The sequence below is a fragment of the Taudactylus pleione genome, unplaced genomic scaffold (assembly GCF_031769625.1).
Source record: "Taudactylus pleione unplaced genomic scaffold, aTauple2 ptg000082l, whole genome shotgun sequence".
Lineage (NCBI taxonomy): Eukaryota > Metazoa > Chordata > Amphibia > Anura > Myobatrachidae > Taudactylus > Taudactylus pleione.
The window spans coordinates 6,991,183-7,003,413 of record NW_028284484.1 but is presented as its reverse complement, the minus strand read 5'-3'; positions in this window follow the sequence as shown (position 1 = coordinate 7,003,413).

The following is a 12,231-nucleotide window of genomic DNA, read 5'->3' as shown; positions in this document are numbered from 1 at the left end:
AACCATGTGGCTAAATATTTCCAATTTACAATATTTGTTTAGTAACTACTGACTTTCAAATGGAACAACATAGTCATTAAGCACACACTTAATGGATCAATGAATCTAACATCTGCACCGGATTCTCTCATATTCAACTTTGTATAACTCTTATCACCTAGTTAGATTGTTAGCTTTTTTGCCATATCCCGAGCGCCGACATCCCGTACCATACCCAACCCTCAGCATCAACTCAATCAGGCATTTGCATGTAGGCTAAGTCTTCTGATGGCGTGCCGTGGGCATGTAGTTGAAATTGCAGGCTTGACTGAGTTGAGTATACGCAGAGCTCCATCTGATTTGGGAGAGATCTATTGCACCAGGTCAGGGCCGGATTAAGAGCTACATGGGCCTGGAGCTGAAAATTACCAAGGGCCTATAATCAAAAGAGAGGAGGTGTGACCAGTGCTGTGTGGATGTGGCCAGTGCCATGTGGGTGTGTACACCCCTATACTCTCAGTCCCAATGACTCCCTAAATATGTAAAAGAAAAAAATGCTTAATTTTGTGAGGTAAATAGAAATACAATTTTACTACTTATGATTTATGGCCGACTGTGTGGAGAGCAGATGACCAGTCAACATCATATTGTCATGACAATGGGCCTATTTTTATGTGGAGGCCTGGAGCTGTATCTCCATCCGCCCCATTGTTAATCTGGCCCTGCACCAGGTATAGTACTAGTAGAAATGCTCACTGATAATGATGACATCTACTTCCCCAAGCGGGTGGATCGGGGTGACGTGGTCTGATAGATGTATTTAAGTCTGGATACAGATGAAGATCCCCATTTACTTCCAAGCAGATGCGGCCGAATAGCATGCAAATCAGCCCAGAGTCTTGAAACTATAATCTTCAAACAGGACTTTTATATATTTCCACAATGCCTAGGGCAATGTACAGACTTGTTTTTACTGTATTCTACATAACATGCTTTTCCACTTTTAAGAGTCTTTACAGCCATATTAGTCAGGCGGCTTACAACTTGAACTAGATACTGTTGAGTATCTCATTGCAGGCGGTTGATGAAAAAATATGTGAAGTTGCAAACCGAGTGCAAAGGAAACCAACCATCTGGCACAATTGTAAACAGAATCATAAGACAACACAAACAAGTATGCAATTGCTGTAGACACATTCATGTACAGGCAAGTTATTTATTCATGTCTGTAAGAAAGGCATGTTACACAATGTAATGGCAAACAGGAACTTCCTTCAGATCCAAGTCTGAGAAGTAAAGGAGGATTCCCTTCAGAGAGCGAATGCAAAATTAGCCTACAGTGGGCCAAAAAGTAATTAAGAGCTTTCTACTGCCAATCATATCCTATGGGATTATCATGAAATATATGTGTACAGAATTAGTGATCAGCATTTCCACACAAAATCAAGTTACACCTAACCATTGTGGTTGAAATGCTAAAGCAAAGGGCCTATTTATTTTACCAGCCCTTCTGAGTCTGACGCAACTTGCCTGTTTTTGCGGGAATCCGCAGAAGGCAGATTTACTACCTCATGCTAATGAGAATATCTGTACGGCTATTGCGAGAATCCGTATAGCCATAAGAGTGCGCAGGCAGGACATAGACCAACAACCCTTACCGCTGCTGGAATATAGACTGCCACACCCCAGGGGCATAGACTACTCGGTGGTACTTGGGTGGTCCAGCGTCGGTCACTGCTGTATGTCTCCTCCCTGCAGCTCAGTTGGCTCCCAGGAAAGAAGCAGCCTTGTTTTAAATGTAAAATTGTAAAATTGCTCTATGCGAAATGGTCTCACATCGTAGAGATGTCAGGTCAGTAACTACTATTGGTTGGTGGGAATATAATTATCTCTGTTTTTTAAATAATGAGTTTGAGGGGGTAACATCCCAGATGAAATGACAGAAAGACACTCACAATGAGAGGTCTGCATAGAGTAGGTACATTTGGGTATCATTCGCCTACAACTGATACTGCAATCAGACAGAGCAATTTGATAGGTAGAATGAGAACCAGAATAGGAAAGTTTGCTGAAAGCCTAAGAGATTGTAATGTTTGTAATACAAAAGATTGGTCAACAGTGTCAAATGCAGCAGAGGGATCCATGAGAATTAGAAGTGAATAATAGCCTTTAGACTTAGGAGCAATCAAATTATTGACGACCTTAGTGCAGTCTCTGTGGTTTATTGGGAACAAAAGTCAAACTGAAGTGGGTCCAATAAGTTGTGTGAGGCATGAACAGTTGCTGTACTCTACATATTACACAAATTAATATCATTTATGGACACACTTTACACCTACATAGAATAATATGAATAACAATTTATTGAAATTCTGATAAATTTTAGAAATGTTTGAATTGATTTTTCCACATTACCACTGCGCTACATTCATGCATACAGTACAAGCAGATCCGGGTTTAGGACGAGTGGAGCCCAGGGGAAGAATTTTCTTTTGCCCCTTCCCTCTCAATGCCGCCATATCCTCACACACATGCTCCACCTATAGCCTCACACACACACTGCCCCTATAACCTCACACGCACTCACTATCCCTTAGCCTCAGACACTCACTGCTCCCAAATCATACTGAATAAATATTTTTTCAAAACTTACCCCTAGTAGGTGTCTGGCATTACCCTGGCGTATCTATAATGGGTGCACACCCTGCATCCATAGCTTTACTTACCTCTCCAGAGTCCCACGTCGGAGCGGGGGTCCGGCGCTCAAAAAATGAATGGAAAATGGCCACCGTGGCCATTTTCTCATCGTTTGCACATGCGCAGTACAGGGAAAATGGCTGCTGCGGCCATTTTCACGGTGACCTGTGCATACTCTATAGACTGTGGGTGCACTCTAGTGCCCAGAGTCTATAACTCCGGCACAGGCCACGCACAGCTCAGTGCGCTGCCAGCCGCCGGACAGAGAGGAGGGGGCCCGTGTCAGAGACTGCACACGGGTCCCCTCCTCTCTAGAAACGCCCCTGCTATGGACTCATCTCAGGGTTGCCATGTGGTCCTTCCAGACTACGGCGCTCCGGGCAACCTGCCCTGTTAGCCCTTCCCTTGAGCCACCACTAAGTACAAAGAACCTTCCAATAGCATTTAATGGGGAAGTACTTGCATGTTGGGTTTCCGTATTTGCTACAAAAGCAGAATAACAAGAAAGGCTATAAAAAATTGAATAACCCCATTCATTTGTTTTTATAGCTTCAGAAAAATATAAATGATCCTTAGCTATACTATTGGTCTTTAATCACTTGCCTGGAGTGGTCGCATCATTTGTGACCACTCAAGGCTGTGCATTACCATACATAGTTGCAACAATGTGACCAGTGAGGATAGCACACTGAGCGGCTGCCCGAAGATAATCTTCCATCACCCACCAATGGCAGAGGGACTTCCTGGCCCCTTTGCATCCCTGCACCCTCCTCCGGTGTCTGCCGTGCTGACAATCACTGATGATCAGGCTGCATGGTAGAACCCCGCACCCGGTGGCTGCACAGAGGAGCAGTTGCCAGGGAAATGTAAATGTAGCAGCTCTCAGCCCCCAGTGTATACCTGGCGGCTGTTCAGAGGAGCTGCCGCTGGGGAAATACAAAGTCGTGATGTCGCCATGGTCCAATCATCAATAGTCCGATATTTGAAAAAAATCAATATTAATGTTAGGTGTTTAAACAAAAATGGTTTTAAATATATTGTTTTGGATAAGTTATAAATAGTTCTTGACCTAATTTAATCATATGAAAAAGACAATTTCTGGGAAGTTTTTGAGAAAAATATTAGCCAGATAAGTGGTTAAAGAAAATTTTTATAAATAAAATTCAATGTTCTCCCCCCACTATACTTCTCGGGCGTTCCACCCGGCAAAGTTTAATTGCCGCCTGGCACTGTACCGCCGCTGAAAGTGTTATGTTTTATATAGAAAAGTCATCGCACTGTGACTCATTGGTCATAGTGCAGCTCACAACTCGAAGCTACACCCACCGGAAGGAGTATGCCGGCCGCCCCCTCCACCTTGACCCCAGCTCACCCTGCACTGGAGTCAAGCATTGCGGACACACATCCTCCCCCTCTCAAACCCGGCCGGTGCCCACCAAACAGTAAGTGAGATGGGAGGAGGAGAGGATACATGATAAGATGCTGCTTACCTGCTGTAATAGGGTCCTAACCGCCCTCCAACTGCCTCATAATGCCACCTGCACAATATAATTTCTGGGGAGAACGTGAATACGTGAGGAATCTAAATAAAACAACTTGACATTTGGTTCTCATGCCTTGTGTTATTTGATTACCATTTACATTGAACAGAAGGTTACATTATGTTATAGTATATAGTTATTTGTTATGCTAAGATCAAGTTGATCATTACATGTTTTAATGGCATTATCTTTTAATACCTTCTATTAATCTGTAGAGTGTGCCTTCTATATATCGTTTTCTTAATGCTCTATTGTGCATTTATACTTTGTTGGTCTTTATAGCGTAACTCTCAATATCATATTACCTTTATGACACAAGACAATTGAAGAAGACTCTTAGCTTAATTATGAATATATTCCATTATGATTATAATATGAATTTAGGACTGAATAAAAGTTGACCTTTTGTATAGCTGTTCTTCATTTCTTGTTATTGTTGTAGGTGGTAATGTAAGATCTCATTCTGTATCACAGCTACAGGCAATAATTAGAGTGTAATTGTTACCAACACAGAGTGGAAGCAACTACTTGTGACCTGCATTAAAAACGTATTCTGCATCTTCTAAATGACTCTCAATATAGGGAAACTTTACATATAATTTTTTATGGGATAAAGCGTGCAGATACTGTATAGCACTGTAACTCTATACAGAAATATTAATAACTAAATAAATAAAGATGCACTACATGGCCCAAAGCATGTGTATAGCTGAACATCACACTTACATGTGCTCTAAAGCCATGGGCACTATTATGAAATGTGTCCCTCCTTTGCTGATATAACAGCCTCCTCTCTCCTTGGAAGATGTTCCACCAGATTTTGGGCCATGGTTGAGGGATTCACATCCATTCAAACTAGGGGTGAACGGGTTCGGATTTCTGAAATCCGAACCCCCCCGAGCCTCCCCGATCCGAGTCGTATCCGAGTCAGGCTCGACGATTCCCGCCTGACTCGGATCTGAAATCGAGGCAAAACGTCATCATCCTGCCTTCTGGGTCTCGCGGGTTTTGGATTCCATAAAAGGTCCCTGCGTCTGCGCCATTTCTCACTCCGGCTGTGGACAGTGAAGAGGGAGGGTGGGAGCTAGGGCTGGCTGGGCTGTGTTGTGCTGCTGTTGTCCATAGGGGCTGTGACCACTCAGTCCATAGGGGCTGACTGGGCGTGTTGTGCTGCTGTTGTACATAGGAGCTGGCTGGGCTGTGTTGTGCTGCTGTCATAGGGGCTGGCTGGGCTGTGTTGTGCAGTCAGTTGTCCATAGGGGCTGTGTCCACTCCAAAGTCTATAGGGGCTGGCTGGACTGTGTTGTGCAGTGTCCCATAAAGGCTGTAGTCCTAGAGGGGTGCTGTAGTGTTGTGCAGGGGGTGATCTGTGCATCAGGGGTGCTCCCCCAAAGTGCTCTCCAAAAAAAATTGTTTTTTTTTCTGTGTTTGTGAATTGTGTGCGCAGAAGCTGCACGTGCATCAAAAAAGTAGCGCCAAGCGTGCGCCTGTGTCATAAGTAAAGGGCCGGCTGGCTCGTCTGTTAAAGGGTGGTGTAACCCCAAAAGTGAACTCCAACAAAAAAAAACATTTTCTTATGTGTTTGTGAATTGTCTGCACTGTACGTGCATCCTCAAAGTAGCAGCGCCAAGCATGCGTCTGTCTGTTAAAGGGTGGTGTAAACCCCAAAGTGCACTCCAACAAAAAAAACCATTTTCTTCTGTGTTTGTGAATTGTCTGCACTGTACGTGCATCCTCAAAGCAGCAGCGCCAAGCATGCGTCTGTCTGTTAAAGGGTGGTGTAACCCCCAAAGTGCACTCCAACAAAAAAAAACATTTTCTTCTGTGTTTGTGAGTGTTTGTGAATTGTCTGCACTGTACGTGCATCCTCAAAGCAGCAGCGCCAAGCGTGCGTCTGTCTGTTAAAGGGTGGTGTAACCCCCAAAGTGCACTCCAACAAAAAAAAACATTTTCTTCTGTGTTTGCGAATTATCTGCACTGTACGTGCATCCTCAAAGCAGCAGCGACAAGTGTGCGTCTGTCTGTTAAAGGGTGGTGTAACCCTCAAAGGGCCTGATTCAGACCCACTCGCAAGCGGCTGTCCGGTCGCAAGTGTGTCGATGTTGTGCACTGCGCATGCGCACGACGGCGGGAGCTCCGTCGTGCGCATGCGCCAGACGCGATGAGCGAAGGACTTTCCCTCGCTCGTTGTGTCTGATCAAAGGGGGCGTGCTGTCGATGTTGATCGACAGCACGCCCACTTTGGTGGGCGTGCCGGGGGCGTGCCTCCCAGATGGGGGCGTTCCCAAGGGAACGCCTACCGTCAGAAGCCGGCCCACTGACATCACTAGTGATGTCAGTGGGAGTGATTTTGGCTCTGATAGAGCCAAAATCACTCCGGGCCTTGCGGTTGAAAAACTCAACCGCAGGCTCCGGCTCGCAGTGGCGATGGTCGCGATGGTCAAGACCATCGTGGCCAGGGCTGCCATCACAAATTGTGGGGCCCGGGACTGACAAAATAGGCCAGGGGCGGGCCGGGCCCCCCTAGTCCACCCCCCCCTCCCCTACCTTATTCATTCACAATAGAAAAAAAAATCGTCAAATGTTTGGGGCAAAAATTGTTAAGCTTTCTCCACTCCCCCCTTTTTATTAAATCCAGTCTGTGCCATGATCTGTCCAGCTTTCCCCACTTCACTAACAAACCCACCCCATTTATTAAATCCAGTCTGTGCCATCCGCCCAGCTCTTTTTCCCCCACTTCACCCCCCCCGTTTATTAAATCCAGTCTGTGCCCTGCCCAGCTCTTTTTCCCCCACTTCACTCCTCCCCCGTTTATTAAATTTAGTCTGTGCCCCATTTCCAGCTTTTTTTTCCAACTTCAGTTCGCTGCCCCTTCCCTGTATATTATTATTTAATCCATCTGGCACCTGCCCGCTGTGCACAGCTTTTTCCACTTACCATATTTCCTTGTAGAAGGCTCTCAGTTCCCCGCTCCGGCGTCTTCTACTTTTCCCTTCTCGATCCGCGGCTCCTCCGACCTCTTCCTCCAGCGGCGCGCGTGACGTCATGACGTCAAGCGCGCCGACTCCTAAACAAACTTTATTACACATAGCAGGGGCCAACAGGTATCTTTCAGGTTGGTGGAGGAGCGCCTCCTCCTCCACTAGGTCGGCAGCGGCGGGTGGTAGCTAGCAGCGTCAGCTGGCGGTAGCAGTGGCCGGGCCCCCCCCCATTCAGCCAGGGTCCGGGTCCACTTGCTGATATGCAAATTGAAGATGTCACTGTTGAAGTACAACAGGATGAGGATTCTGGTGTAGCTGGCGCTGAGGAGGAAGTTGGCGAGGAGGATTCTGATGGTGATGTGGTTTGTTTAAATAAGGCTCCTGGGGAGACAGTTGTTCTCCTATGGATGAAAAAGCTCATTACTGTCATGCCTGGGCAGAAGGTGAAATAAGTAGGGGTAGGGATGTTAACCACCTAGGAACATCCTCCCTTATACGTCACCTGCAGCGCATTCATAAAAAGTTACTGTCAAGTTCAGAAACTTTGGCTAAGACCGTAAGCAGTCCAGGGACACCTAAATCCCTTTGTCCTGTTGTATCCAAGCACCTGCAAACCACACCGTCAACTCCCTCCTCGTCAATTTCCTCCTTAGTCAGGATCGGAAGTAGTCCTGCAGGCCATGTCACTGGCATGACTGACTCTCATATCCGGGATTCCTCCAGAGGATCCTGCATTGCTACGCCTACTGCTGCCGCTGCTGCTGCTGCTGGGAGTCGTTCATCATCCCAGAGAGGAAGTAGGAACACCACTACTTTTACTAAACAATTGACCCTCCAACAGTCCTTAGCGAGGAGGATGAAGTACGACAGCAGTCATCCTGAAGCAAAAAGTATAACTGAGGCCTTGACTGCTATGTTGGTGTTAGACGTTCATCCGGTATCCGCCATTAGTGCAGTGGGATTTAGACAATTGATGGAGGTAGTGTGTCCCCGGTACCAAATCCCCTCTTCACTAGGCAGGCGATACCGAGACTGTGCAGAAACGTCAGAAAAAGTGTCCTCAGTGTCCTGAAAAATGCGGTTGTACCCAATGTCCACTTAACCACGGACATGTGGACAAGTGGAACTGGGCAGACTAAGGACTATATGACTGTGACAGCCCACTGGGTAGATGTATCACCTTATGCAGCAACAACAGCAGCATCACCAGTAGCAGCATCTCAGAAACGCCAGCTCATTCCAAGGCAGGCTACGCTGTGTATCACCGGTTTCAGTAAGAGGCACACTGCCGACAACCTCTTAGAGAAACTGAGGGAAATCATCGCCCAGTGGCTTACCCCACTTAGACTCTCCTGGGGATTTGTGATATCTGTCAATGCCACCAATATTGTGCGGGCATTAATCTGGGCAAATTCCAGCAGGTCCCATGTTTTGCTCACACAATAAATTTGGTGGTGCAGAATTTTCTGAAAAGCGACAGGAACGTGCAGGAAACGCTTTGGGTGGCCCAAAAAATTTCTGCCCACTTTCGCCATTGAGCGACTGTGTGCCGAAGACTGGAGCACCAGCAAACACTCTTGAACCTGCCCGCCATCACCTGAAGCAAGAGGTTGTGACGCGGTGGAACTCAACCCTCTATATGCTTCAGAGGATGGAGAAGCAGCAAAAGGCCATTCAAGCCTATACGTCCACCTATGACATAGGCAAAGGAGGGGGTATGCACCTGACTCAAGCACAGTGGAGAATGATTTCCGTGTTGTGCAAGGTTCTCCAGCCCTTCGAACTTGCCACATGTGAAGTCAGTTCAGACACTGCCAGCTTGAGTCAGGACATTCCCCTCATCAGGCTTTTGCAGAAGCAGCTGGATAAAGTGAAGGAGGAGCTAAGACGGAGCGATTCCGCTTGGCTTGTGGGACTTGTGGATGAAGCCCTTCATTCACTTTGCCAGGATTCCAGGGTGGTCAATCTGTTGAAATCAGACCACTACATTTTGGCCACCGTGATCGATCCTAGGTTTAAAGCCTATGTGGTGTCTCTCTTTCCGGCCGACACAAGCCTGCAGAGTTGCAAAGACCTGCTGGTGAAAACACTCTCAGCTGAAGTGGAACATGACATGTCAACAGGTCCTTCTTGATTTTATCCAGCAACTGGGGCTGCCAGGAAAAAACTTAGGTATCCTAAGCAACCTGCTGGCGGTGATGCCGGGCAGGCAGGACCAAGTTTGGACATCTGGTCCAGACTGAAGAACCTGGCAACAATTTTTGACATGTCTACTGTCACTGCATATGATACTGTCACCATTGACAGAATGGTGGAGGATTACATCGGTGACAGCATCCAAGTATGCATGTCAGACAGTCCGTATCTGTACTGGCAGGAAAAAGGCAATTTGGAGGCCCCTGTACAAACTGGCTCTATTTTACCTGAGTTGCCCCCCCTCCACTGTGTACTCCGAAAGAGTGTTTAGTGCAGCTGGGAACCTTGTCAGCGAAAGGCGTAGGAGGTTGCTTCTACAAAATGTGGAGAAGATGATGTTCATAAAAATGAATGATCAACTCTTCCAGGGAGACCATCCTCCAGAACGTACAGAGGGACCTGTGGTGGTGGATTCCAGTGGGGACGAATTAATACTCTGTGAGGATGAGGATGTACACAACACTGAAGAGGGTGAGGAATCGGTGGATGAGGAGGATGAGGACGACATCTTGCCTCCGTAGAGCCAGTTTGTGCAGGGTCAGATTAATTGCCAGCTAGTTTTGTGGGGGCCCAAATGAACCAATAATTTCAGCCACAGTCGTGTGGCAGACCCTGGCGCTGAAATGATTGGTTTGTTAAAGTGTGCATGTCCTGTTTATACAACATAAGGGTGGGTGGGAGGGCCCAAGGACAATTCAAACTGCCATCCTGTCTGCCACTGCAGTGTCACTCCTAGATGGGCCACGTGTTTGTGCCACCCACTCTTGTCGCTTAGCATAGTCATCCAGCTACCTCGGTGCAACCTTTTGGACATAAAAACACTATTGTGAGGTGTGAGGTGTTCAGAATAAACTGGAAATGAGTGGAAATTAAGGTTATTGAGGTTAATAATAGCATAGGAGCAGAAAAACCAACACATTCTGTGATTTTAGCTGTTTTTATGCTTTATTTCAAAAACATACAGATCCAAAACAAAACCCAGAACCCAAAACATGGAAGGGTGGTTTTGGCAAATCCAATCCAGAAAAACCTTAGAGCAGTTTACATTACTGTCTGCTAAATGAAACTGCAGCGAGAAGTTTGTGGATTGCAACTTGACCTTGATTACCTGGCCACTAAGTAATTCGATTCAGTGTGAGAACACTCAGTCAGTGTTTTGGCATTTGTGCATGGGAGGAGTTTACAGGACATGATGTTACACTTGGCGGCAGTGACAATTTATTTTTTGATAGTATTATTGGTCTCCTTATCTATTATAGTAGTAAATATTTCACCCTTATTGGCCCTAAGGCCTTATATGTCACCCTTTTTGGCCCTTGATTAATGTCGACATTATGACTGTCAACATATTATACACAACCCCATTCATCACAAGTAAGCATATCTCATCAAACATTTTTGCTAGTGTGTCTGGATCTCCTGAATCATCCCCTCCAAATAGAGAAATGTGTCGGCTTTATTAACAGCCTCGGCATCAACTAGGTTGAGCAGGGTATATACCTGTAACTCTTTTGACCTGTCTGAGAGCCCAGTATGCGCACTATTACTTCTTGAACTTAAGTCATGCAATTGCCTTGTCAAAAATCACCGGATCTCTGTATTGTAGACCTTATGCCATCACAGTCACACTTCTGACACCATGTAAAGTGGCCTATGTGCAAATCACCACAGGACTCTGGAGAGTTGCAGAAGTGTGTGTTTTCCAGCTGCAGTGATGCTGGACAATGGCTGCAAAGGCACTTCTTGAATAACAAGTGGGTGACAGTGATGCAACTTCCGCCATCCACATTAAAATAACACAGCGTACAGCTACAGCATCTATGACAGTGCTGCTTTATATATTTCTGAACTCGTCAGTATGACCTATTCTACTGCAAATGTTTGTTGAGATTTTATGGCTGTATGTATCCAGGGCCGCAACTAGGGGGGGCTAGAGGTGCACGTGCACCGGGTGCCAGATTGCAGGGGGTGAAAAAAGCTGACTCAAGGTGGCTTGGGGGCTGCATCAAAAAATTGCCGCCGCCAAAGAGTAGACAAATGCTAGAGGTCCTTACTGGCCAGGGGGGTTTATGCTCATTGCCAGGGGGTTTATGCCAGCCGTCCGCATGGATGAGCAAGGACAAACTTCAGGTACAGGAAGGGAGGGGGCGCAAAATTGCTGCCTTGCACCGGGTGACAGATATCCTAGTTTCGGCCCTGATGTATCATTGTATGCACCTGTTAGTTATGGGTGTAGCTGAAATAGCCAAACACGCTAATTAGGTGTCTACATAATTTTTGCCATGTAGTTTATGCCCAAAATCTGTTTTACTTAAATTTACTGATTTACTAGTCCATCTGAAAATGTCTGATTTTAACATTTTATTTATTACTTAGGAGGTAGGACAGAGGGGGTTAAACGGGACAGAGGGCCTGATTCAGACCCGCTTGCGAGCGCTGAGCGCTCGGAAGCGGGTCGATGATGCCCTAGTACGCATGTGCACTACGGAGGCTGCTCCATTGTGCGCATGCGTGAGACCCGGCTAGCGACGGGGAAGCTGTCGCTCCGGGTCTCACACCAAAGGGGGCGTGCTGTCGATGGTGAGTGACAGCACGCCCCCTTTGATGGGCGTGCCGGGGGCGTGGCTGCCAGATGGAGGCGTTCCCATGGGAACGCCTACCGTCTGGGTCCGGCCCCACTGACATCACTAGTGATGTCAGTGGGAGTGGACGCTTGCATATGCTGTGGGTGGTCACCCACAGCTATGCGAGCGGCCAGGAGTCCGCTCCAAGTTTAGGTAGGAGGGCGCTGATTCAGAGCAAGCACTCTGGTCAGAGCGTCCGGCTCTGAATCAGGC